General features: G+C 42.1%; 1 protein-coding gene and 2 non-coding genes across 7 annotated transcripts in view; 2 read left to right on the plus strand and 1 right to left on the minus strand.

The window, feature by feature from the left end:
- The window catches only part of LOC126297857 (protein sickie), a 1,116,277-nt gene that overhangs the window by 161,365 nt on the left and 929,769 nt on the right, over positions 1-25,143 (plus strand). The gene's annotated exons all lie outside the window — the stretch shown is intronic.
- On the minus strand, positions 4,196-4,270 carry Trnas-cga (transfer RNA serine (anticodon CGA)). The gene has a single exon. It is a non-coding gene; the product is annotated as a tRNA-Ser (tRNA).
- Positions 4,616-4,692, plus strand: Trnas-cga (transfer RNA serine (anticodon CGA)). The gene has a single exon. It is a non-coding gene; the product is annotated as a tRNA-Ser (tRNA).

Genomic DNA, 25,143 nt, shown 5'->3' on the forward strand with positions numbered 1-25,143 from the left:
TCCCCATCACTGCAGTCTTGTCCAGCGCCGTTTACACTCTAGCAGAAGTACCGGGTGATCAAAAAGTCAGTATAAATTTCAAAACTTAATAAACCATGGAATAACGTAGATAGAGAGGTAAAAATTGACACACATGCTTGGAATGACATGGGGCTTTATTTGAATAAAAAAAAGTTCTCAAAATGTCCGACAGATGACGCTGGACAGCAAGACTGCTACCGTGACGGGTGAGAGGTACGCCGGTATGTTACAGAATCGCATCGTTCCCAGCCTGGCTGATAAACACCTTCTGGAACGTACGATGTTTATGCAGGATGGCACTCCACCTCATATTGCTAGACGCGTCGTTTGGTGATGATCTTGTGCTCAACCACCACTTTCGTCATGCTTGGCCTCCCAGGTCCCCAGACCTCAGTCCGTGCGATTATTGGCTTTGGGGTTACCGGAAGTCGCAAGTGTATCGTGATCGACCGACATCTTAGTGATGCTGATAGACAACATTCGATTCCAATGCCTCACCATAACTCCGGACATGCTTTGCAGTGCTGTTCACAAAATTATTCCTCGACTACAGCTATAGTTGAGGAATTATGGTGGACATATTGAACATTTCCTGTAACGAACATCATCTTTGCTTTGTCTTACTTTGTTATGCTAATTATTGCTATTCTTATCAGATGAAGCGCCATCTTTCGGACATTTTTTAACTTTTGTATTGTTTTGATTCTAATAAAACCCCATGTAATTCCAAGCATGTGAGTCAATTTGTACCTCTCTATCTACATTATTCCGTGATTTATTCAGTTTTGAAATTTATAGTTTTTAATCACCCGGTACTTAATGGGTCATCTGTCATTCTGCCAGTTCGCACTTTAAAGCCTTACATTTCGCTGTTTCCACACCACGTTTGTGGGTATCATCTTTGCCTGATTAAAGGCAAGTGCAGACCTGTTCTCACATATTTTACACTTCGTTTTTCCATTGACTTGCCTAATTCCCCCATTATCGTTTCACTCTTGCGAGGTAATCAGCAAGATAAGTCTTTTCTGCATCGCCTAAAAAACGTGGTCGTAACCTTTGCAGCATGTGAGATCGACTTGGTCTGTTTTGGACGCAGAGCTGTCGAGTACCGTTCACAGCCGTGATGCTGCTTCATTTGTGGTGTAAACGGGAGGACCCATTTCTAACCCATCTTCGCAAAAATTTAGTTCAGTTCTTTTTAAAACGGTATGTGTATTGCCGAGAAATCCGTTTCCGCATTTGCTTCTGGTCAGCTTTGAGCAAATGTGGCATCCATAATATAGAAATCTTCCTCATTGTCGGTAATTCACGCAGAGTGTACCGTACTCAATCTTCCGGTTCACCTACAATCGCCACTCTTGTATTACCACATTGTTTTTTACGTAGGTCAGTTTGAAGAAAAGTACGTGACATTTTAATTCAGTCATCGATTTCTTAACTGTTCACATTGAAAGAGCAGGCTCGATATAAGCCCTCATCTACTAATAATTGCCAACAAAATATAAAACAAAGAATTAATAACGATGTGGTATTCTAGTTAATGTATATGAACGAAACATATCTAGCAAGAGCACTTTATAAATTACATCATCGTTGTTTATGAATGTAAAATTATTTATTTGAACAACTCACTATCACAATTTGGACCGTGTGGACATTATGAAGTCGTATATCTGTGGTTCAGCACAGATAAAAATCTAAAAACATATTACATGCATATATGTTGTCGTCACATCCGAATGTTTGGTCTTTAATGTTGCCGTTGTTAACATCTTTTTCGTGAATCACTTCGGATCACAACTCGCGTGTACGATACACTGTATAGCGACTAGTGATTTGACGTAAAAGATGCTAACAACGGTCACATCAAAGACCCAACACAGGGATGTAATGACGACATGTATCCACGCCAGTTCTTCTTTAGATTTTGACATATTGTATCTTTTCTTCTTTATAAAACTCTGTGTGTGTAGTGTAGAGCGTATTTACACGAAACTAATTACAGAAATATGCGATTACTTGAACCCTGTATTGCGCAGTCGAGTGAACAGTAGTGTGTCGCCTCAATAATACACCAAAGTAAAACCACTAAACTTTAGTTATCAAATGCACTACTCAATTTTGTCTCAATAAATTATCTAAATTACTTTAATAAGGGTCCACTGCTGATTTACGTAGCTAACGTGCGACATAGAATACGAAAAATGTTTCACACACGGATATATCACACTGTCGACCGAAATGTATTTCGTATAATAAGAAAATAACTTCCAAACTGAATGTAGGCTATCCGTTCCAATCACTGATTAACCGTCAAATAGCACTGTTCTTTATGTATGGTGTAGCTGTATGAGTATGGTCCTGATCTAGTCTTGCACTTCAGTACAATAAAAATTTCCTCTCCAATTTGGAGCACAGCAGTAACATAGTATTTCTTGCATGGGCATAATTCTTGGTCCTAATGCTCTACAAAATGATTGGAAAACCGTTGTATAGGAAAGAATTACTTTATATCTTCAATGTCAAGATCGTGAACAGTATTTGCCTTATACAAAAATGACTTGTTTTAGAAACAGTTCTCACAGGTTGATTATTCAAAAAATTTACTTTACACAAAAGGTTATCTACCAAAAATGATCACTGTCCTCTCACAAAAAAATGGTTCAAATGGCTCTGAGCACTATGGGACTTAACATCTATGGTCATCAGTCCCCTAGAACTTAGAACTAATTAAACCTAACTAACCTAAGGACAACACACAACACCCAGCCATCACGCGGGTTCTCTCACAGAATGTATGTGTGGGGGAGGAGAGCTAACTTCCCTAGCTTTGAGCAATCCATGAGATATGTTTCAACTACATTTCGGTACGACAATTACTTTTACAACAGAGTACTACGACGTGTAAGTATGCAAAGCTGCAAACCTACCTTAAATCAATTCTTCGCACAACTCTTTTCAAAATCTGTAAATAGCATTATCATTGTCTTACTTAATCATTTCCAACAAATATATATTCAATATTTAGCCTCTCAATTCCAGATAAATTTCCTTGACCATTGAGTTCCACGTCTGCTTCCCAACACACCTCGACTAATAAATTGTGATCTCCCTGTGAGCACCTACTGCCAGAGACGGTGTAACAACACAACCAAATATTGCGGATCGACATGGATTGCTCTCATACATGTGCATATCGATATGTGAAAGCAAGAAGATAACAAATCTGTAATAGCCAAGGTGACACGCATCCTTACAGTATGCTAAAGCAGAACTGTACCACTTGCTAATGAGCACACAGTCTAAATGACAATAGTGGGTTGTACAAAGAAATAAAAGGCGACCATGATGTCATTTACACAGTTTTACGTGACTGCGATATCCAACTACAAGATATTACGATTACTTTAATAAGCTGTGTAAACAAATAAGTTTCTTATAGAAGGTGATACTTGACTTACGTTATTGCTCAATATATACCAGCGAAAAATGTCGTTAATATCATTGTTTCATACCGAGAATTTTTCATCTTTGTCTTGTAAATCCCTTAGGTTGTAGTCAGCACGATAGCGTGTAACTCCAGACAGGACAGGATTCAGCTGTAACAGAAGCAAAAGTAAGTCATCAACCACCTCGTTTTTTACAAGTAAATAGTACATTCTTCTTGACGCTGTCTCTTAATTAATGGTGTTTGAACTCCATTAAATCTCTCCGTTCTGTGAGGAGCACTGGGCAAAAACAAAGAAAGCGGTAGTTAACAGTAATTCTTACGACAACTTGACCCCGGGGGCTTCGAGGGATGTTGACTGCAGAGCCAGCGTTCACTTAGGGCGCTTCCCGGCCCGTCAGAACCCGCTGGAAGGCTGCAGTATTTCTGGCTTTGCAGCCATCACATTTCGCTACTACAAGCTCTTCTTAGAGCAGTTGAGAGGCCAGCAGTGGGAAGATGTAAAGTGGTGTAAGATACCGGTGATAGATGGTTTATTCTGTGCTGGTATCGTGAGAAAGTCCGCCTAAATTCTGCTCCTTCTCCGCGGTTGGCTGCTGCGTTCGGAAGTAGCGCGTCAAAATGACAAACTTCTGTTGTTAATATAAGAAAAGCTAAACAGAATGAGATTGTCACTCTGCAGCGGAGTGTGCGCTGATATGAAACTTCCTGGCAGATTAAAACTGTGTGCCCGACCGAGACTCGAACTCGGGACCTTTGCCTTTCGCGGGCAAGTGCTCTACCAACTGAGCTACCGAAGCACGACTCACGACCGGGACTCACAGCTTTACTTCTGCCAGTATCCGTCTCCTACCTTCCAAACTTTACAGAAGTTCTCCTGCGAAAGGCAAAGGTCCCGAGTTCGAGTCTCGGTCGGGCACACAGTTTTAATCTGCCAGGAAGTTTCATATCAGCGCACACTCCGCTGCAGAGTGACAATCTCATTCTGGAAACATCCCCCAGGCTGTGGCTAAGCCATGTCTCCGCTATATCCTTTCTTTCAGGAGTGCTAGTCCTGCAAGGTTCGCAGGAGAACTTCTGTAAAGTTTGGAAGGTAGGAGACGGATACTGGCAGAAGTAAAGCTGTGAGTCCCGGTCGTGAGTCGGGCTTCGGTAGCTCAGTTGGTAGAGCACTTGCCCGCGAAAGGCAAAGGTCCCGAGTTCGAGTCTCGGTCGGGCACGCAGTTTTAATCTGCCAGGAAGTTTCAAAAGCTAAACAGTGTATTTACCTGCATTTCATGTTCAAGCATCTCTCAATAGCAGACTATCATTCCGTTATTTCAAAAGTGTTAATAACTAGAATAATAAACAACTGCTAAACAGAAATGCAGGCGAAACACTTCGGAGATCTTTGGATCGCGCCTTACTTGAATGGCGGGCGAAGTGGTTCGGCCATAAGATCAGAGCTGGTTCGGCGGTTTCGGAGAACACACATGTTGTCTGCCGCGGTCGGTATCAGTTAAGACTTAATTAGCAATATCTGGTTTGTAAATCAAAGCTGATTGGGTAGTCCGGTATCGGTTGAGAGCTTAATTAGCAATCTCTGATTATTTGGACATGTAACTGAAAATAATGTGATGGTAACTACGCAAATACGCAGTTAATTGTTGTTTATTTTTTACGAACGTGTGAAATATTGAAATGATTTGTGATCCATGAAGTGGAATATAATTTTGCAGTTTCTCGTATTCTGCTAACAAAAAGCGAGTGGCGTCCCGTATAAACAAACTAATTGGAAATTTTATTATTCATACAATACAATTCCTCGCTAAGAGTTTCTTACAGCCTCGAGATAACGGATTCAGGACATACGTACTGTTTTCTGAGCAGGGGCAACACCTATAGAACACTGCAGGTTGGTGAACATTAATTATAATTTCCGCATTCCACTCAGAGCAGTGGAAGCAAATAGGCACCCCGCGTGTACTACAATCTTACTACAAACGATATCAGTGACACGTCATCTCTGGTAACACACAGGAGATATATACGTGCGTGTGATAAAACTCTTCCCTCGAAAGTTTCTCTCCTTCGTATCACCTTGTCTCTCCCTCTCCCTCTCTCTCTTTCTACACGCCGTAAGGTGACAACATATCCCCACCCAAAAAAAAGGAGACGATGAAACGCCGTATGTAGCTTTATAAACGAAATAGTTTTGGATAGAAACAAGGCGTAGAATACATGTAACTTTTTGGATTAACTATGTTTTATCTTAATGTTGAATGGAATGGACAGTGTCTTGAAAGGAGGATATAAGATGAACATCAACAAAAGCAAAACGAGGATAATGGAATGTAGTCGAATTAAGTCGGGCGATGCTGAAGGAATTAGATTAAGAAATGAGACACTTAAAGTAGTAAAGGAGTTTTGCTATTTGGGGAGCAGAACAACTGATGATGGTCGAAATAGAGAAGATATAACACGTAGACTGCCGATGGCAAGGAAAGCGTTTCTGAAGAAGAGAAATTTGTTAACATCGAGTATAGATTTAAGTGTTAGGAAATCGTTTCTGAAAGTATTTGTATGGAATGTGGCCGTGTATGGAAGTGAAACATGGACAATAAATAGTTTGGACAAGAAGAGAATAGAAGCTTTTGAAATGTGGTGCTACAGAAGAATGTTGAAGATTTGGCGAGTAGATCACGTAACTAATGAGGAGGTATTGAATAGGATTGGGGAGAAGAGAAGTTTGTGGCACAACTTGACTAGAAGAAGGGATCGGTTGGTATGACATGTCCTGAGACATCGAGGGATCACCAATTTAGTATTGGAGGGCAGCGTGGAGGGTAAAAATCGTAGAGGAAGACCAAGTGCTGAATACACTAAGCAGATTCAGAAGGATGTAGGATGCAGTAGGTACTGTGAGATGAAGAAGCTTGCACAGGATAGAGTAGCATGGAGAGTTGCATCAAACCAGTCTCTGGACTGAAGACCACAATAACAACAACATCTTAATGTAATTGTGTATGGTAAGGAAAAAACGCATATGTTGTATACATAGTACCACTATTCAAAAAGTAGCAGGTTAGTAGCTTTTATTGTTTCAGGAGGTGCAAACATGTGTCGCAACAGCACCCTGAAATAATTGCACGCCACCCTTGAACATGTTTCCTCCAATGAGACATAGCAGCCAAAAAGAAAAAGAAATCTTTGTAACAGTTTTCATCTGTTCGCTGACGGCACAATGGAATACTTGGCGTAACACGACGAGAAATTCCGAAAGATTGAGGGCGTAAATAAATGTAATGTTGTTGTTGTGGTCTTCAGTTCGAAGATTTGTGTGATTTATCTCGTGCAGGCGACTCCATCTCTCCGTAACTACTGCAAAATACACTGACGGAAAAAAATTCGCAACGCTAAGGAGGAGCTGTTCGACGTAAGAAAAGTTGGTAGGCATATTTCGACATCTGAGAGATGATGTCTATTCAAATTTCGAGCCAGTCGCATAAGAGTGGCGATAGTAGTGGCATTATAAGGATGAAAATCAGGTTTGCTTCAAATAGACGCTGTAAAGGCCGTGAGCGTTTCTTACCTTTGAGATTGGAAGTGGTGAGTTCATATTAATTAAGATTTCCTTTAAGGCGACAAAGACGCCGTTATCAACACCTCACTGAGTTTGAACCTGGTCGTGTAATAGGGCCACGGGATGGTGCATGTTCCTTCTGCGATACTGCAGAAAGACTGGCCGGGAATGTAGCCACTGCGCATGATTACTGGCAGCGGTGGTCACGAGAATGTACGAACACAAGAAGATCGGGTTGTGAATGGGCACGTGGCACTAGCGAGAGGAACGACCGTCGTGCTCGGCGTGGGCCTCTGGCACATCGTTCTTCAGCCGCAGCAGCGATTTCAGCAGCTTTTGGCACCACAGTGGCACAACGAACTGTTACAAATCAGTTATTTCAAGCACAGTTCCGAGTCAGGTGCCCTGTAGCGTGCATTCCACTGACTCCAAAACGCCGCCATTTGCGGCTTCAGTGGTGTGAAGCGAGAGCTTATTGGAGGGCAGGGTTGCGGACTGTTGTGTTTTCTGATGAAAGCTACACTACTGCTCATTAAAATTGCTACAGCAAGAAGAAATGCAATGATAAACGGGTATTCATTGGATGAATATATTATACTATAACTGACATGTGATTACATTTCCACGCAATTTGGGTGCTAAGATCCTGAGAAATCAGTACCCAGAACAACCACCTCAGGCCGTAATAACGGCCTTGATACGCCTGGGCATTGAGTCAAACAGAGCTTGGATGGCGCGTACAGGTACAGCTGCCTATGCAGCTTCAACACGATACCACAGTTCATCAAGAGTAGTGACTGGAGTATTGTGACGAGCCAGTTGCTCGGCCACCATTGACCACACGTTTTCAATTGCTGAGAGATCTGGAGAATGTACTCGCCAGAGCAGCAATCGAACATTTTCTATATTCAGAAAACCCCTTACAGGACCTGCAACATGCGGTCGTGCATTATCCTGCTGAAATGTAGGGTTTCGCAGGGATCGAATGGTGGGTAGAGCCACGGACCGTAACACATCTGAAATGTAACGTCCGCTGTTCAAAGTGAAGTATGGCGATGACGAATACACGCTTCCAATGTGCGTTCACCGCGATGTCGCCAAACACAGATTCGGCCATCATGATGCTGTTAAAAGAACCTGGATTCATCCGAAAAAGTGACGTTTTGGCATTCGTGCACCCAGGTTCGTCGTTGAGTACACCATCTCAGGCCTTCCAGTCTGTGATGCACCGTTAAGGGTAACCGTAGCCATGGTCTCCGAACTGATAGTCCATGCTGCTGCAAACGTCGTCGAACTGTTCTTGCAGATGGTTGTTGTCTTGCAAACGTCCCCATCTGTTGACTCGGGGATCGAAACGTGGCTGCACGACCCGTTACAGCCATGCGGATAAGATGCCTGTCATCTCGACTGCTAGTGATATGAGGCCGTTGGGATCCAGCATGGCGTTCCGTATTACCCTCCTGAACCCACCGATTCCATATTCTACTAACAGTCATTGGATCTCGACCAACGCCATCAGCAATGTCGCAATACGATAAACCGCAATCGCGATAAGCTAAAATCCGACGTTTAACAAAGTCGGAATCGTGATTTCTCCTCCTTACACGAGGCATCACAACTACGTATCACGAGGCAACGCCGGTCAACTGGTGTTTGTGTACGAGAAATCGGTTGGAAACTTTGCTCATCTCAGCACGTTGTAGGTGTTACCACCGGCGCTAACATTGTGTGAATGCTGTGAAAAGCTAATCGTTTGCATATCACAGTATCTTCTTCCTATCGGTTAAATTTCGCATCTGTAGCTCGTCATCTTCGAGGTGTAGCAGTTTTAATGTCCAGTAGTATAGTTCTGCCTCAGTGCCAGTGATGGGCGTTTGTTGGTTAGAAGGAGGCCAGTTGAGGATATGCAGCCAACTCATCTGCGCTCTAGACACACTGGACCTACACCTGGAGTTATGATCCGGGCTGCGATTTCGTATGACAGCTGGTCTAGCGGCTTTCCGATGCCCCCTGACTGCACATTTGTACGTCAATCTGGTGGTTCGACCTGTAATGCTGCCATTGTTGAACAGCATTCCAGGGTACGTTTTCGAAAAGAATAACGCTCGCCAACATACCTTTGTTGCAACCCGGTTCAAAGTGATGACATATTGTCTTGGCCTGCTCGATCCCCGATCTGTCTCCAGTCGAGTACACACGGGTAATCATTGGACGTCAAATTCAGCGTCATCCACAAACAACATTAACCGTCCCTATATTGACCGACCAAGTGCAACAAGCATGGAGTTCCATCCCACAAACTGACGTCCGGCACCTGTATAACATAATGCATGCACGTTTGCGTGCTTGCATTCAACATTCTAGCAGGTACACCGGTTATTAATGTACCAGCTTTTCACATTTTCAATGGCTTGTCTTGTGCTTACATTAACCTGTGATCTTGCAGTGTTAATCACTTAAATATGTTATCTAGAAGCCGGCCGGAGTGGCCGTGCGGTTCTGGGCGCTATATTCTGGAACCGAGCTACCGCTACGGTCGCAGGTTCGAATCCTGCCTCGGGCATAGATGTGTGTGATGTCTTTAGGTTAGTTAGGTTTAATTAGTTGTAAGTTCTAGGCGACTGATGACCTCAGAAGTTAAGTCGCATAGTGCTCAGAGCCATTTGAACCACTTTTTTTTTTGTTATCTAGACAAATATATTCCCGAAATTCCAGTACTCTACATAAATTTTTTTTGGCGTTGCGACTTTTTCCCCCTCAGTGTATGTCGGTAAATACCCGCTTGTTGTAGTCGGGCCTTACCATGTAATGAACCTTAAGCAGACGAAAGACCTGGTATTATTAGATTATACAGTCAGCGGTAATTTATTGGAATGTTACAACCGACAGGCGTCTGTGAGTACCTGACCGGAACATTTTAATGTTGAACGACGACGTAAATCTAGCTTACAGAATGAGGTTTTCATTCTGCAGCGGAGTGTGCGCTGATATGAAACTTCCTGGCAGATTAAAACTGTGTGCCCCTCCGAGACTCGAACGCGGGACCTTTGTCTTTCGTGGGCAAGTGCTCTACCATCTGAGCTACCCAAGCACGACTCACGCCCGCTCCTCACAGCTTTACTTCTGCACATAGTTTTAATCTGCCAGGAAGTTTGAATCTAGCTTAGTTTTATCAGAGGAGTCCCAAGGAAAATTAAATTTCCCACGATTGCGATCACTTTAAACTCTCGTTCAACTAATTATTGAAGTTTCTTCGTCGGTCTGGAACATTTGACATGTCAGATTAATCGAAGAGATAGAGAAGATTCAAATAAATGGTCATAGGTTTGTTTAGTCAGAAAGAGAGCGTCACAGAAATGCTTAACAACATCCAGCGGGGGACGCTACGAGAAAGGCTATGTGTAGCACGGGGAGCTTCGCGTTCCAGTATAGGTCAAGAAACGTATTACTTAATCCGCAAGACAACAGGAGAGAACGTAGGTGAATCAGGAACATTGCATTGTCTGACCAATGTGTCTGGACATCCCTATGCAATGAGGAATTGACCACTGACACCAGGGGAAGGCCCCTCAGTATAAAAGGAGGCAGAGAATATTGTGTTGTCAGTAGAGAAGCAATAACAACAGAACAGGTCGACCAGGAGAACTCAGTAACTTAGAAGGTGGGGTAGTCATTCGGTATCTTCTGAGTAAACGATCCGTAAAGTAGATTTCAACCATTTCTAAAGCTGCCCAAGTCGACTGCACGTCATGACAGTGTGAAGTGGAAACGCGAAAGATCAACCATTGCTAAACCAAGACCAGGTAGACCTGGGACAACTGAGCGTTTTCGAGGGTGGTTACAAAAAATCACTCGTGTGTTCCAAAGTGCTACCATCTAGCCCAACGACTGTGCGTGCTGAGTCAAAAATAATGTTGTACAATGGTCGAGCAGCTCCTCATAAGCCACAAATTCCTGCAGTCAGTGCTAACGGAAGCTTGAGACAGTATAAAGACCGATGTCACTGGACACTGGACAACTGAGAACGAGTGCTGAATCACGCTACACCCTGTGGCAATATGACTGATGGGTTTGGGTTAGTGGAATGCGTGGTTACATGCCAACAAGTGTAGTGCCAAGAATGAAGTACAGTGGAGGTGGTGTTAAGGTAAGGGGGTGTTTTTTGTGGTTATGTTGAGGTATCCTTATTGAACTTAAGAAAACGCTTAATGTGGAAGGATATGAACGCATTTTACGTCATTGTGTACTATGTACAGTACAGGAACATGTTGGAGACAACGGTATTACCACAACAATGCACCCTCTCATAAAGGAACATTTGTGAGGCAAGGGTTTGTAGATCATAACATTCCTGATTTGGACTGGCCTGCCCAGAGTCCCGACCTGAACCGAATGGAATACGTGTGGAGTGAGTTGTAATGTGTACTGCGCCCCAGATCCCAGCTCCAACATCACCAACTTCCCTGCTTTCGGCTCTTCAGAAGGAATGGGCCGCCACTCCTCCACAGATATTCAGACACTTCACTGAAGGTGTCCCCAATAGATTTCAAGCTCTCATAAAGCCAACAGGTGTCCGAATACTTTTCAGCAGCGTACGTACCATCTGCCAAACACCACATGATAGCCAACGAACTACTACAGATGTACAGTGTTGGTAGAAAGAGATTTCCCGTAAGGTGCAGTTCGGGAGCGCTAAAAAAGACGCAGTACGTCATTAAATTATGACTTTTAGGAGACTTTTCCCATTCCAGTTGATGAGAAGGTTCCCAAATTGTACAAGTTTTTTTTTCATTCCAGGTGCCATAGTCATATATTTTTTAAAAGACAATTCCATTTTCCTCCCAGCTATTATGTGTGGTCACTGACATAATCACTGTCGACACTGCGGATCAACCCGGTTTGAGTAACGTTCTGTGCGACATATTATCCGTTTTTATGTTTACATACGTATAACTCTGTGGTAGTGATTTATTTTAAATTGTGACAAATATGTAACGTTATTATCGCTTGTATTTACAACAACAGCGGTTACGTATTAAAATGATAAATGTACACTGATCAGCCAGAACATTATGACGACCGACCTACTATGGATCTAAACCCGTCCAGGCGATAGCAGCGTCACCTGTCGAGGAAGCACTGCTTTTCAGACAACGCACGGTGAATGCAGTATCAGTGAGCGTGCTGTCCGATTGTAGAATGGGGCCGGCCGTAGTGACCGAGCGGTTCTAGGCGCTACAGTCTGGAACCGCGCGACCGCTACGATCGCAGGTTCGAATCCTGCCTCGGGCATTGATGTGTGTGATGTCCTTAGGTTAGTTAGGTTTAAGTAGTCCTAAGTTCTAGGGGACTGATGACTTCAGAAGTTAAGTCCCATAGTGCTCAGAGCCATTTGAACCATTCTGTAGAATGCGGAAGGCGCTCGATCTACCAGACTTGGTCGTGTGTCGTGTGTTCGAGGAGTGCTGTGGCGAGTGTTTTCTACACGTGGTGAAACCAAGGTGATACCACGACGGGCGGCGAATTGTGGCGGCGACGACCCATGCATGTGCCAATGTTAATACCACGACACCGGCAACTACGACTGAAATGGGCACGTGACCATCAGCACTGGACGTTGGCGCAGTAGCAGAGCGTTGCATGGTCTGATGAATCCCGATAACTTCCTCATCATGCCTATGGGAGTGCGCGAATCCGTCGTCTTCCAGGGGAATAGCTCCTTGACACCTGTGCTGCGGGACGGAGACAAGCTGGTGGCGGCTGCATTATGCTCTAAGGAACATCCACATGGGGAACCATGGTTTCCAGTGGAACTCGTGCAAGATACCATGACGGCCAAGGAGTATCGCACACTGGTTGCAGACCACGTACACCCCTTCATAACGATCATGTTTCCCGACGGTTGTGGCATTTTTCAGCGAGATAATGTGCCACGTCACAAGGCCAAGAGTTTGACGGAGAGGTTCGAGGAACACAGTGGACAGTTCCAATTGATGTACTGGCTGCCCAGCTCTCCAGATCTGAATATGTTCGAACACATCTAGGGTGTGATTCAACGTGAACGTGGCGTTAGTGCTCAACGGACCTTCCCCATCTCCCTTCCACCCCCATCCCCCGTCTGGCATGTACGGGAATTAGGTGGCTTGTGTGTGCAAATGTGGTGCCAACTCCTTACAGCGACCTACCAACGCCTCATTACTTCCATGCCCTGATCCGTCGCCGCTGTTATCCGTGCCATTGGTGGACATACCAGCTATTAAGAAGGTGGTTATAATGTTCTGGCTGATCTGTGTACAGTGTTGTCGACAACCTGGAGTTTTAATAATTTCTTCCTGAATTCAATTTCTTTTCGAAGTTCTTCTTGTTTCGGTTGTTTGTCCAGTATACAAGGGATGTTAAATAAAGGGTGGCACTGAATTTTTTTTCCTTCCGTTAAGTGCCTGCTTGCGGCATCTGTACGCGCGCCGTTTAAGTACGTACAGTCCTCTAATCCAGTGGTTCTCAAACTTTTCTCGTCGCGGTCCCCCTCCTGAAGCATAACTTATTTTATCCCTCCTCAATCCTACTTTTCTTTCCTTCTTCAGCATTTCTCATACCTGGCACAATAACTGTCCACGATTTTTATTTACTTCCCTCAAATTTTTACAACTATCAGTTACAATAATAATAATAATAATAATAATAATCGTATTAGTAATTAGATAGTTTCCCTGAAAGACATCAGAGTTAGACATTTTTTCTAAATTAACCATTTAAATTATTCAAAGCGGTGAAATTTGACGATTACAACTATTTTTTAAATTATCACGTCTGTGTGAGTGTGAGTGTGTGTGTGTGTGTGTGTGTGTGTGTGTGTGTGTGTGTGTGTGTGTGTGTGTTTGTTTGTTTATTTGTGTGCAGTTGTTGTAACTGAGCAAATATGAGTATTTCAGAACATTTTTTTTAATTCGTTCATAAATTAGTCGATTAAAGTTTAACTATTTTCATCTATACTGCTTCTAATTCATTCAGAATGTTTAATATTTGAAATATCACAACTTAAAATGAGATAGAACAATAGTCAAAATTTAACCGACAATTTAAGAAGTGTTATATTTAACCTGATCATCCAGAAAGGCCGCGCGGCCCCTCCCGTAGGAGGTTCAAGTCCTCCCTCGGGCATGGGTGTGTGTGTTTAAGTTATATTAAGTAGTGTGTAAGACTAGGGACCGATGAACTCAGCAGTATGGTCCCTTACAAATACACACACATTTGAACATCCAAAAAGGACATAAACACGATTAAAGATGTACGCGGTTCAAAAATCGGAAATTTTTATGATTTGCATAGTCATTGTGATGTTTGTGCTTGAATTTCTGAAGAAAGCAGACCCACTCTTCATTGTATCTCCAAAACAGCAACCCCCAGATCCCCTTCCAGCTGCAATAGAGATCAGGACCTCGTGCTGATTAATGCCATTGCGGAAAATGTTAACGCACGCAGGTAAGGTGATACGAAGGGTGTTAATTCGTCCGCTGACCTTCTTGCCGCATTGAGATAATCATTCCAAATCTGCACCCAGAAATTTTCGAGATAATTCGATTTTAATTCATTAACAAATATTCTGTCACTTGAGAGTTCTCTTAGCTCGTCATGTTCTACTGTTGATAAAAGTCTGATTTGTGGCTGTTTGATGGTATCAAACGGATTGTGGATCCAGTCGTAATTAAATGAAGGTTCTGGAAATTTATCCTCGAATTGTTGACGAAGGTTTTCGACATGTACTATGCCCATTCTACTAATTTTGCCTACATCAGACTCATTTTCCTTCACGAAATCATTCAGACAAAATAACATCTCGCAGTTACCCTTCTTCATCTGTGGTTTTCAAAGTCCTAGTCTTCTCTTAAAATAAGCACTTCCTGCCTTAGAAAGATATTACTATTTCGGGCTCGATGTGATGCGTTAAGATCATTTAGTTTCTTAAGAATCCGGCCAAGTAGCACAATTTTAGAAGCCATTTTTCATCCAGAAACAGAACCGCGAACGTAGTACTGCTGTTCATTGGGAAAAATACGAAGTTATTCCTTCAACTCCACAACGCGATGAAGAACTTTACCACGAGATGTCCAACGTACCCGGATGCAATGAAAAGAAGCTAATCGTGAGTAGAACGCATCTCCTCGTAAAGAACTGTTTAAAGCTCGTGCTTTCACAAAATGTACACCACTGATGGCATCATTCAGCTCTTTATTTAATTCCGACTGTACTACGTCATAAGCCAATGCCTTCCTGTGTATCATGCAGTGTGTGAATTTTAGACAAGGAGAAACAGCACATGCTCTTGGCATGACCCCATTTCAGTTCCACCAAATGCTGCCGCTCCATCGGTACATGTAGCAACACAATTCGTTCACAAAAAAGTAATTCACAAGAAACAAAATATCATCATCTCTAGCCCTCCATTTCAGAACTTCACTAAATAGAAAGTCCTCGTGCGTTACATTTTGATAACAGTAGCGTACAAAAATACTAAGCTGAGAGAGATTTCCGATATAAGTACTGTCATCAAGTTGTAGGGAGAATTTTGGGCTATCACTAAGACGCAGTACCAATTAATTTTTCACGCCATGGCCTATCGCACCAGTGCGACCACCACGACACATGTGATAGTGCTATTGACTTCAGACTCTTGCCAAATCTTTCAACACGCATTTTGACGGCTGCAGGAAGAAATAATTTATCGCCAGTAATGCGTGGTGATCTGGCTTTAACACTTAAGTAGGATACTTCTTGAATGCTCGTAGGGCATTCTTAGGAACTGTTACCAGTTTTGTGAGGTCTGACGTTTCCTTTTAGTTGTTGCTCATGACGCTAAAAATATTCGATGGGTTTACTCATATGGTTTATCTGCAGGGTCTAATTAGTTTTATACTCTTCGAGCTGTAGTTGGCAAAAATAAAAAGCATATTGTGCTCTTCCTCGTTATTCTAAAGAATGCTGGTAAAGCCTAAAGCCACATAATTAAGTTGATATTTACGCACTTTGGGTTTCACGTTCAGAAATAACGTTGCTGATAAGAACAAAGGAAAAGGCGCAAGAAGGGTGTACTTTGATTAAATTCACATCTTTTATTAGAACCACATATTCTCGAAGGAGAAGACACTCGGTGAATCACTACTATGGGAGCTCTTTTTACCACTCTGAATCTGCTCTTATCCTTAGGAATGGCGCAACTTGTATCACTTCACTTTAAATGCGGTTAAACACGTACGAGTATGCAGCTTCTAGCTAGGTTATTATGTTCGAACTAACTTGGGAAGTCTGGCTAAAATGGAGTGGACAGTCATAATGGATGTAAACAATCTACAGGGTGACAATTACTGAACTATTTGAAATAAAATCGTCATAACTTCTGAACGGTTTGCGTTAGGACGTTCAAACTGCATGGTTGGCCGCGAGACATGATGGGAATGAATATGCGCATGCATGGTTTTAGTTTAGCTACGAAGAACACTTTCACTTGGATGGGGTTATCAATAAGCAAAATTGGCGCACTTGGGGGACTGAGAATCCGCATTTCGCGACCGATAAGTCTCTTCACACTCTACGGGTGACTGTATGGTGTGTGACATTCCTTGATGGCAAGGTGACTACCGAACGGTATGTGAATGTTTTGGAAGATGATTGCATCCAAAGTGAACCTGGTTTCGACAAGACGTGGTTCATGCAAGACGGAGCTCGACCCCATCGAAGGAGGAGAGTGTTTGATGTCCTATAGGAGCACTTTGGGGACCGCATTCTGGCTCTGAGGTACCCAGAGGCCACTGGCAAAAAAAAAAAAAAAAAAAATAATGGTTCAAATGGCTCTGAGCACTATGGGACTCAACTGCTGTGGTCATTAGTCCCCTAGAACTTAGAACTACTTAAACCTAACTAACCTAAGGACATCACACACATCCATGCCCGAGGCAGGATTCGAACCTGCGACCGTAGCAGTCACACGGTTCAGGACTGCGCGCCTAGAACCGCGAGACCACCGCGGCCGACACCACAGGCACGGGGCACGATTGGCCGCCATATTCTCTGCATCTGAGCAACTTCTACTCCTTTTTATGGGGCTATATTAAAGATAAGGTGTACAGCAATAACCGCAAAACCATTACTGAGCTGAAAACAGCCATTCAGGAGGTCATCGGCAGCATCGATGTTCAGACACTTCAGAGGGTCATACAGAATTTCGCTATTCGTCTGCGTCACATCTTCGCCAATGATGACAGGCATATCGTCACTGGTTCAAATGGCTTTGAGCACTATGGGACTTAACTTCTGAGGTCATCAGTCCCCTAGAACTTAGAACTAGTTAAACGCAACTAACCTAAGGACATCACACACATCCATGCCCGAGGCAGGATTCGAACCTGCGACCGTAGCGATCGCGCGGTTCCAGACTGGAGCGCCTAGAACCGCTCTGCCACAGCGGGCGGCTATCGACAATGTCATAATCTAAATCCGAATATCTGTAGTGACATACGTGTTGAATAAAGTGTGTGCAGATGGTTCAAATGGCTCTGAGAAGTATGGGACTTAACTTCCGAGGCCATCAGTCCCCTAGAACTTAGAACTAGTTAAACCTAACTAACCTAAGGACATCACACACATCCATGCACGAGGCAGGATTCGAAGCTGCGACCGTAGCGGTCGCGCGGTTCCAAACTGTAGCGCCTAGAACCGCTCGGCCACTTCGGCCGGCAAGTGTGTGCAAGCCGTAGTTTGTAACTAATTTACGTTTTTTTTCATATAGTTCAATAGCTGTGACTTTATTATAGTAGTCAACGTTGCAAAGAAGTGGCGTCTCATTATCAAGCGGCTTATTGTCATCAGCAGTTGTTAAACTCTTGGTTAATAGCTACCGTATTCTAAAGGACTATAAGATGCTGCCAACTATAAGACACACCTTAATTTTAAGCAATTTTTTAAAAAATAACATTATTTACCATTTGTATTACTAGATTGCATAACCAGACTAAAAAAAAAAGAATTCTTAGTTTACAAAGCCGAATTGACCTGTGAAAGCTATGAAAATCGTCATCTGAACTTTCTTTTTCTTCATCATCATCATCATCATCTTCTTCTTCTTCTTCTTGAGCTTCTTTGTCATCGTTGTCCTTTTCATATGTAAGATGACTATCACAGCCATCGAGAGCGTTATTCACGCTGCACTTCGTGGAAAATTTGACTATAATGTCTTCTCTCACTCTAGACCACGACTGTTTTATACACTGATATACTTGTTTGATTGTAGGTCGTTTTAAAGCTCCCTTCGGCGTGAATTCATGTTGGGTTTCATCCATAATCGATTTGTTCCATTACTCTCTCATATACACTTTCAATAGTTTATTTATCGAGACATCTAGAGGTTGCAGTTGTGGAGTAAGTCGTCCTGGAGTAACAGCAAGCTCTGTATTTCTCCGTCTCAGTTTCTCTTTCACAGAATTTTTCAAATGTCTGCTAGACTGATACAGCACAATACACAGGACAATGCCACACACTACACGTCCAGAACTTCTACAGAGTGTCTCCAGGAACATTCTTCTGAGTTTAAGCTCTTCCGCTGGCCACCAAACTCCTCAGATATGAACATTATTGAGCATATCTGGGATGACTTGCAACGTGCTGTTCAGAAGAGATCTGGACCCCCTTGTACTTTTACGGATTTATGGACAGCCCTGTAGGATTCATGCTGACAATTCCCTCCAGCACAACTTCAGTCATTAGTCGAGTCTGTGTCACATCCTGTTGCGGCACTTCTGCATGCTCGCGGGAGCCCTAGACGATATTAGGCAGATGTACCAGTTTCTTTGGTTCTTCAGTGTGGAAGAACATATGCAGTTGTCTAGCGTGTGTGTACGGTGGATACCGTGACACCTTACTCCATAGCAAATGCAAATGTGTACGGCATTTGGAAACAATGTGTTCAGAAGGATGGCGATGCTTGATGGCAAAACGTCATCACTGCTGTGGTCTACAGTTATACCCAGAGATGAAGCGGAGCAGCACAGAATGGATGCAACATGGTCAACCCCTGCCACAAAAGGGACGAGTCCAAAAGTCAGCCAATAAGGCTTTTCTGATTACCACTTTCAAGACACACTACAATCACTGCAGATCACTATAAGAACGTCCTGCAGGAACTGGTGAAGGATCACATCGGCAAAAAACGAAGGAACTTCACTGGACAGTCGGAGATTCATCACGACATTGCCAGGCCACATGTTGCTAATGCTGTTATCGAGATTCTGGCACAAAAACGCATCTCTACGATACTCCATCCACCTTCCAGTTCCGATCTGGCTCCGTATGACTTTTTCTGAGCTCGACGGTAAAAAAAAAATGGTTCAAAAATGGTTCAAATGGCTCTGAGCACTATGGGACTTAACATCTGTGGTCATCAGTCCCCTAGAACTTAGATCTACTTAAACCTAACTAACCTAAGGACAGCACACAACACCCATGCCCGAGGCAGGATTCGAACCTGCGACAGTAGCAGCCACGCTGTTCCGGACTGAGCGCCTTAACCGCGAGACCACCGCGGCCGGCTCGACGGTAAAAAATGGACTTTAGGGACGTAGGTTCGACAAGGAGACCAAGGCAGTGAAAGCTTTAGAGGCGATCTTGAAGAGAATATCAAGGAATAGCTACCTGTACGTCTTCTGGGAATGGCAAAGGAGGTGGGACAGGTGCATTGCATAGCCTGTATGAGTGATTTTTTACAATAAATTGTTGTATGGGTATTAATGTCAGTCTTTATTGAGCACCCCCGTACAGATAGGATAACATTGGAGGCAGGATACAACCATGTCTCACTCCCTTCTTAATTCCTGCTTTCCTATCGTGTCCTCTCACTCTCGTAACTGCAGACTGGATTCTGTAAAAGTTGTTGTTCACATCCTTCTATTGAAGAACGTCCACTCTTAATTTTCATTTAATAGTATCTTGCAATAGGTGTTAAAATATCGGGTCCCCCTCGAAATGCTTAACATTTCGTAAGTGGTTCTTGATATCGAAACACAGTTCTTGACAAATTATTGTAAATGAAGGGGCTACTATATCTTCTTATGTTTGACCTTCATAACTATTTTGTTTGTCAAGATATTGAAACAATTTCCGGTTTTTCAAGTATAATTATGTTCTGATATGACGGTATTCTGTAACTCATGTTTTAAGCGCTATAGTTATGTAACGCTTCTAAGTGCTTCAAAATACATATTTTCCCATATAAACAGCAAATGTGGTAAATTGTGAGGCCAGCATTAGGTGGTGCAGCACGATTCAGCTTCGTTAAGCAGTTTACGTAGCAGAAAAGTTAATATTCCCTCAAAAATACGACAAGAAAACGATGCGATATTTATTAAACCACACAATCCACTTCCGTCCCAAACGCTGTCAATTATGTATTTTCAATTAATGTTTGGACTGGTGTTAATAACTCATCTGATTTTGTGAGCTGATATGTTTCTGTGGCTAAATGCAAATTTATGTCTTCGTAGAATACTAGGAAATGGCAGCACTTTGCCTTTCGGCAGGCTGTAATAGAATGGTTAGGTGCGCCGTGTGTACTATCCGCCATGTTTAAGTAAATGAGGTATGGAAAACGTAATAATTGTTTACCAGAAAAGTACTTACATAAAATATAAGAATTTAACAGAGTATGTAGTTTAGTTTACTCCAATATCTCATTAGCACAAGTACACAAAGTATTATTGCCAATTCCTGTCGTAAACGTCTGCAGCCATAAAACGTGCTAGACGGCGTTTATGATCCACGTGAGAGATTGCCTTCGTCGGAGAATTCGGGAAAGTTACGCCGAAATGCCTTCCACGTACGAGCTGCTCTCCTTACAGCTATACTATCGCGATAGTGGCAATACTTCACCCTCTCGTAGTTACACATACAGAATTCTTAATGAGTAAGAAGTAATAATGTAAAGTACATTGACGAGAAAAATATTTTCGATACATGAATACTAACTTTCATAACTCTGGCACAAGGTGGCGTGCCATCGGACTTTGAAACAAAAATACTCTTCAACAAAATTTCGTGAAATTCATTATTAGCGAGAAAACCTGTGATAAAATACGAGAGACGGCGACGCTGCGGAATGAGGAGCCACGTACGGCGAAGAAAAATAACTTTATTACAGAAACGGAAGTAGATTATTGAACGTGGTTTTGTAACATAGGATGTCCGTATCGTGTTTTGAGGCTACTACAATAACCCATCTGACACTGTATTTAACTTTGTAACACTCCTCCAGTCAGTCATAGCTACCGTTAGCACCGATATGTGGTGAAATGTTCAATGTGACATTATTCAGCATTCAATGGTAAGTATCTTACCACATGGAAACCGTTTTGGCACCTATTGTAAATTAATGCAAATACTTTCAGCGGTTTTCACTGTATTTTGCTACAATTTTTGGTTTTAATAAATTAATGTAAATACTTTCAGTGTTTTTCACTGTATTGTACTACAATATCTTGTTTATAATATTAGTGACATTTCTAAGAACAGATATTTCTGTTTGTCACGAATGAAAAGTGATGGACAGTGACTTAAAATATCCATACCGAAATTAATACATACGTGTTTCTAATTAAACGTAAATGCAGTACATCAAAACATTTTTGCCATTAAAACTCGAACATTTTGGTAGTCAGAGCTATAAAACATACGTTATCGTAGATTTTCTTGGAAACGATAGATCATACCTCATATCACATTCTGGAAAAAAGTATCTTTGAAGGACCAATGTAATATGGTGTATAGCTTTGAAGTGAATTTCGAATACATACACATCAGACTTAATATTGCTCATCAGGTGACTAACAGCGCACTATAAATAATATTGAAACTACATGACACTACCTCATATAACCTTGAAAAAGATGCTTGTAGAGATATTAGAAACTTAAGCGTCACACATATATGGTAGAAGGACGTCATTGAGACGTAACGAAAGTTACCAACAAATAACGCGATTGCCAAGACTCAGTACAATCATTTTTAGTCAGACTCATTGCTAATGAGCATCTAGTTAGTTGCCTCCTGTTCACAGTAGCCACACGACCATCTAAAGAAACTGCCTTATCCTGTATGTAGGCTACTCGACGCCATGAACACACCAATCGCTGCTTTGCAATGTGATACACATCCCAGTAAAAGTTCATCTGCAAATTCTTCATTGGTCCCACAGTCATACATAAATTACACCCAGGAAAGCACCCCAAGGTTATTATTAATGGAATAACCGTTCTGTCTTTAAATATTCTTCTCTAATATCACAGTGTTATTTCATTTTTTTAAATACCTCAAAGTGTGTTATTAATTGGTTCAGAGTAGATAATTTTGAGCGTATAAATATAATTAAATTATATCTTCAATACTTTCCTACAGATTGCCCACCTAGTATACTCAAGTGCTTGACTTTGATTGCTGTTTATCACTGTTAAGTGCATTATTTGTAGCTGAATGTAATTAATGTCCTCTAGCTCTCAAACTTCGGAAGTATAAGAAATTCATCACTACAACACACGACATCCTCTGGTTAGGTAAAACCAGCCAAAGATGTCCGCCACTGTTTCTTCGCAGTGTCCCTATTCCCAATAAGGAAAACCCTTTGTACGGAAGTGTTCTCCAGGTAGGGTGAAACATCGAGTGACATTGAGCATTTGGGTCGTGCGAGGAGATGTGACTAGATACCGTTTCTGGATAGAGATTCACTTGTCACTGTAGATAGAAAGCAGAAAGCTTAGCCTGATTTACAGCTAGAAAAAGAGCCAAGGATCATTAATCACCGCGGCTATCGAAAGAACTGCGTGTAAAATCTTACTACAACTTTAAGTGGTGACCAAGTGTCTCTACGCACATGGCGAAAATCGCGAGCAAGCGTGGCGTGTAGCGTTTGGTCAATTCTAAACTCTCCCGTGGCGTGTGCGCGGGGTGTACATTAGTTCCAGCAATGTTTCGCGCCAAACCAAACGCGTATTATTATCGCTACTACAGCAGTAGGTGCTCATGCTATGAACACGAGCCTAAATAGAAGAAAACTTGGGAACTTGGGTTAAAGAGTGCACGTATTGTCACAATCACGCTTTTTTGATTAAAGAGCTGCGAGAGAATTGCCCAGATGACTATCAAAACTATTTAGGAATGGGCAGTGAGACATTCGATATATTATTGGACATCGTCAAAGACGAAATCACGCGGAGCGACACAGTGATGGTTGGTTGGTTTGGGGGAACGAACCAAACAGCGAGATCATCGGTCTCATTGGCTTAGGGAAGAATGGGGAAGGAAATCGGCCGTGCCCTTTCAAAGGAACCATCCCGGCACGACGTTGTGATGAGGAAATTTTGGAAATTTGTGGTAAGGTCTTATGGGACCAAACTACTGAGGTCAGCTGTCCCTGTGGAAATGAGGAAGAGCATTACTGCAGAGGACCGTCTTATAGCTACTCGCAGATTTTCAGCAACAGGTCAATCTAGGGAAGATTTAAAATTTGTCACAGGGATTTCCGCATCGTCGCTGTCTAATATAATCCCAGAAACATTAAAAGCAATTTATGGTGCGCTACAGCCAGAGGTTATGAAGATAAACAATTAAAAGAGCTAGTTATTATATTGATAATTATTATTTACGAAATTGATGATAATTACATAGAAAAAACTCAAAAAGCATAAAATTTTTAGCGAAGTTATTGCTCAAAAACTACAAAAAAGTCTTGTCACCTTATTACTCTGTGGCCATATATTTACCATATTGGTCGTAGAGTACTGTGATACCTTGTACATGTATAAGGAGAAGGGGAAAAAGGTGTTGAAGCACAGTATAGCGCAGACAACATTCTGATATTACATACATTTTTATCTCACAACTCAGTCTGTGCAGTCAAAGTTTTCAGTAACCCTCGCTTCAGCACTGAATTAATTAAAGAATCAGCATATATTGCCTGTATATGGCCCATCTGTTGTAATTTCTTAACCACATTAATTCCAGTAGCTTCAAGTTCGTTCAAATCATCTCTTCTGCTGCAGAGTACTGGTACTTTTTTTTGCTTCAGAGAGGCAAAAGAGGAATGATTGGACATTGTCAAAGGATTTGAAGAGAAGTGGCGATTTATAAATTGCGGAGGAGCATTAGGTAGAATACATATACCACCTCACTCTGTAGCACATTATTCCAGTTACAAGAATTTCTAAACCGTCGTTTTATACACTTTGGTAAATGCAAATTACGACTTCTAATATGATGATGTAAGGAAAATTGGAAGAATGTTTGATGGCGGAATTCTTGAGCACACAGAATTCTTTCACGCTCTGAAGTAGGAACAATTAAATTTGCCAAGTAACGATGAAACAATAATCTTTTGGACAATGAACCTTTTTCATTTAAATAAAACTTTTTAAAACCTTCTTCTCAACGAGAATTAGGTCACGAAGTAGAATTTTTAACTACAGATATCACGTACTCGAAATTTCGTGGAAAATGTTCTAGGTGTAATTTCGAATTCTGCATGCACCAGTCAACGTGAAGGGCGAAAAATTAAACTATGTCATTTTGGCCATCTGTGCGTTGGCAGTTTTTTACGTAGACAAAGTAACGGATACATTTCTGCTACAGCACTGGACAGGGAAATACATCGTGGACTTCACTTTACACAAGGGTGACTGGCGAAGAGTTGCGGTGGAGCTGCCTATTTTGCAATCTATAGTTTCAAGAAATCCATCTATACGACCAAAAGACAGTTGAGAAGTTTATAAGATGTATTTTGTCTCAGAAGGAAGGGTACCCTGGCATGAAGCCATGTTACATATTAGAAGAGCCTAAAATGTGTCTCATTATACAAGAGACTGTATCGTAGAAGATACAATGTTCTTCTAATATATTGTAGCAGTGTCTATTGTTATAAAAAGCACTCCAGTTACCTTACTGTAACTATATAAATATACAGCTGTTTACTTACTTTTTCACGTTCTCATTCAGTGTGTTGACTATCGTTATCAAAAGTGGCTCTGAGCACTATGGGCCTTAACTGCTGAGGTCATCAGTCCCCTAGAACCTAGAACTACAT

Source organism: Schistocerca gregaria, chromosome X, assembly GCF_023897955.1.
Source record: "Schistocerca gregaria isolate iqSchGreg1 chromosome X, iqSchGreg1.2, whole genome shotgun sequence".
Lineage (NCBI taxonomy): Eukaryota > Metazoa > Arthropoda > Insecta > Orthoptera > Acrididae > Schistocerca > Schistocerca gregaria.